The sequence below is a fragment of the Bactrocera dorsalis genome, chromosome 5 (assembly GCF_023373825.1).
Source record: "Bactrocera dorsalis isolate Fly_Bdor chromosome 5, ASM2337382v1, whole genome shotgun sequence".
NCBI lineage: Eukaryota > Metazoa > Arthropoda > Insecta > Diptera > Tephritidae > Bactrocera > Bactrocera dorsalis.
In genome coordinates, this window is record NC_064307.1 from 1,776,348 (window position 1) to 1,780,233 (window position 3,886).

Below are 3,886 nucleotides of genomic sequence, written 5' to 3' on the forward strand. Positions count from 1 at the left end.
TAAGTAGGATTTGTTCAGCTGATGAATCAAAACGGTTACGTTATGCTACTAACTAACACATCGTCGATAATAAGAGAAGTCAATTAGAAAAGCTTATCGAAATAACTGGCGCACTTGAATAGTTACAGAACCTTGGACGTCTCTCAAAATTTGGAATCAAACAATTCACTTTGAGTTGATCATGTTAAAACCTCTGAGCAATTTTAAGAGTTTTACTGTACAAGTGTCAGAATTTTCTCTCTTTGCTCTTTCTAGAGAGAGAATGGCTAGTTCTTTTGCAATGGCACTAATTTTATATTTTTTTCTTTTAAGAAAACCCTCTAACAACAAACATAATTTCTTCGGGTTATTTAGGGATTTTCACTTTTTTAGAAAGACATTAAGTTTTGGTACTGAAAACTGTGCAGTGTGGTAATCTGAAAACGGATTTTAATATAATAATAAAAAAACGAATGATTCTTTCAAAGAAGTCAACCAGCTTAAAGGAAAATAATATATTCCGTAAACTCATGCGGCATAATTTCTGACTATTCTGTTTGGCCAGATGCATTGTATCCTATTAAAATTTTGTCTTTGAAAGAGACAAGTGAGGAATCAATTTTTGGTGCGATCACGCACAAGTCTACTCATCAAGAATTATGTAATCAGAGAGAGCCTAAGAGATGCGGCTATCCTTGCGGTGTGAAAAATATATTTTTTGCATATTTTATATCATGCCGACATAACAATAACGAGATTTCGAGCCTCAAGCCCGGTCTCTAAAAAGATATTTGATGCCTGTAAATTGTAACTAATTTACAAACCATCTCACCATGCACCGGTAGCGGTAGGTTGAAGGACGCTTCAAGACCAGAGTTTTGAAAAAATAAATTGTGTTTGCTTCTATTTTCCCGTTTAAGAATTAGTTAATGATATTATTGAAATTTTTTCGAAATATCATGATTTATTTCTTGTAATTCATCGTCCAAAATTGGCTCCTAATTTGGGCGCCAAAGTTGAGGAACCCTCTTAAGAAAGCTTTTGCTCATCCGATGCCAACCAATAAATAAGTATAAATAGACGCTTAAGGATATATTCATGATGAGTCCCGAATGAGAATCCACTTAATTAGAGTTGGTGTTTAGCTCGCCATAGGGTAACCTCGGTAGCAAATTTACTCATCTTGAAGAAATTTTTAACGGTAGCTGCTGCTGGTTTCATTAACGCAGCAAGAGAAATCCGAAATTTAAGCATTTCCATTTGAGAATCATAAAGGCATACAACCGAGGAAAACTCATTATCGGAGCACTCAGCTAACTCAAAATTAATTCCTTCAAAGGGTCGGTCCTCTATCTGCAGATACCACTTTTATTTAGTAGCGTTTGTATGTGTTGCCAACTTACTTCACTTATCGCGCGCTGGCTTTGTCATCTTCTTAGTGCTTTCACCCACAATTTGGCGAGCTTTATTTTTGCATTTTGTTGCTCATCTGCAGCTGATGTCCTTTGTTGTCCAACTACACATACACACACACAAGTAAGTACGATTTGTTTGTGGGCGAGAATTATGAGTGTATTTTAGGCTTTACAGCGGGCTTGTTATTGTTGCTTTTGTAGCGCATTTGCTGGGATTTTGCCTTACACCTGGTTTGCTGGCGAACAATTACTCTGCAAAAAGAGTTAAGGCAGAAGATAAAGGTGCAGGAAAAGGAGAAAAATACACTTTGCCGCTTTGTTAATGCATCCCTACAATATTTGCTTGCTTTTGCGCCTGCTTTAGGATTTTGTTGTTGTTGCTGTTGTTGTTGTTGCTGTTTGCTGAGTTGTGAACGTTGTGGCCGTAAGTAGCAACAGGCCGCATTGTGTGTGGTTTTGTGCATAAATTCAGATTTAGTAAAATTATTATTGTTATGTTTATGAAGTGAAATGAAAACACGCACGCACACACACATATGTGACACACATAGGCACAAAGCGTTTAGTTCTAAAAGTTTACGGGGCACCCACGCCACCAAATAAACTCTCTTTTATATGCGTTTGCTTAAACTAACCAAATGTATGTGTTTTTTATGTATGTGTATGCGTGTGTGTGTGTTAATCTCTCTTTGTTTTTTGTTTGTGCTTACTGGCTATGCTTTTTACTTATCAGCAGCCGGTGCTTGGAACAAGCGAAAGATAAAAGAGAAGCTCACCAATTCACAAACAGGTAAACAGTTAAATGGAATTGTTTCCGTAATGAAAACAATTGTGTGCCATTGTGGTCGACCACTTAAATAAACGCACACAAGCGTGCTTTTCACATGGACACAAATAAATAAAATGTATGGCTGTGGTTGCCCTTAATATCAACTTGCCAGGTAACCAAGTAGAGAAAACGGTCGTAAATCGAAAAATTTCAAACAAGATATCGAGTTGCCACCAGATTCCAAAGGTTTCCTTTTGATTGTGAATACTTTGGACTGTAGGTTCCATGTTTTTCTGCTATACAAATTTTATGAAATGTTAGAAAATAGAGTTTACGGATTAGCTGAATCTAAAAGCACCTAATTGGCAAATTAATATGAACCAGTACTAAATACAAAATTCTTAAATAAAATGTCCATTATCTTAGTATAACAAACAGGACAGATAAAACTATGAATATTTAAAAATATATATACATATACGCTCCCTTTGAAATAATTTTATTTGCTGCAACATACTACATATATAAAGTACACAGTCCTTTCTTCGTCCGAGCTTCATTTTCTTATTTCAATTTAAAAATTTGCTTACATCATAACCATTAATTCGCAAAATACAAGAGAAATGTGCAACACCATAACTAAAATGCCTGCTTGCTTCCAAGTATTGGCTTGCACTTGCGGAATAGCCTTCCCCGAAATTGTATTGAACTACTATCCCTGCTTTGCGTCTGTTATATATCTACACAGTTTGCATTTTATGTTTCCCAATGTGTGGTGAGCTTAATACATATATTTACAATTAAAAGCAAATTCTTCGAATATACACCTCAAATCTGAGCGTAAACTTCTGGTTAAATTTTTTAATTAATTTTGTGGAAAAGACAAACTTTTTTTACTGCCAATTTCCGGTTGTCTCTACAGAAGATACTTACTATTTGAGTTTTGAGGTTAGTCGAAGGAATCGGAAGAGTTTAACAAGCTTCCATAAAAGCATTTTAAGTTTAAGCGGAATGTACTTTATGGCGAAGAGTGCGAGAGAGAGAGCGATCAAAATAAATTTGCATTGTGTCTGAAATGTTCATATTTTAATGCGAGGCTTTCGCAGTCTAAATTCAAAAATAATTGAGATATGATTTTTTTCTAAAAAAAATTTCATATATGTAACTTTAATATTTTCATATTAAACTTTTTGTAAGAATAATTTTCAAAAATTAAGACTTAATATTTCGTTATTATTATTATTATTTTTGGTGTTCTATATCAACTAAACAACAAATATCAAGCATTATTCATACAAATTTAAAAAAATGTTTTGCTTCCATTTGTTCAGTGTTTAGATTAAATTAATTTCGCCATACTGTCGATTTGGTTTTGATAAGCCGCACCCACAAATCCACAAGCCAGTGCCACACAAGTACAGGTACATATATATGTACAAACAGGTGTAATATGGTAAACCAGATATGAGTACATTTGCCAATGCAATTTACCTTGCGGTCAATATCGTGCTCTGACATGTGTCACATTAAAAAAATTTCGATAGAAATTAAGCCGACAGGTGAATGACCACAAAAACGCCTCTGTGCTGATGACAACAAAGAAGTGTGTATGTGTGTGTTCACGAATGTAAATAGTCATCACAAAGTGATTTTCGTACCAGTGCTTGATTAGCGTGTCAAAGAAAATGTAATAAGCATTGTTCCTCAAATAAAAATTAGAAAT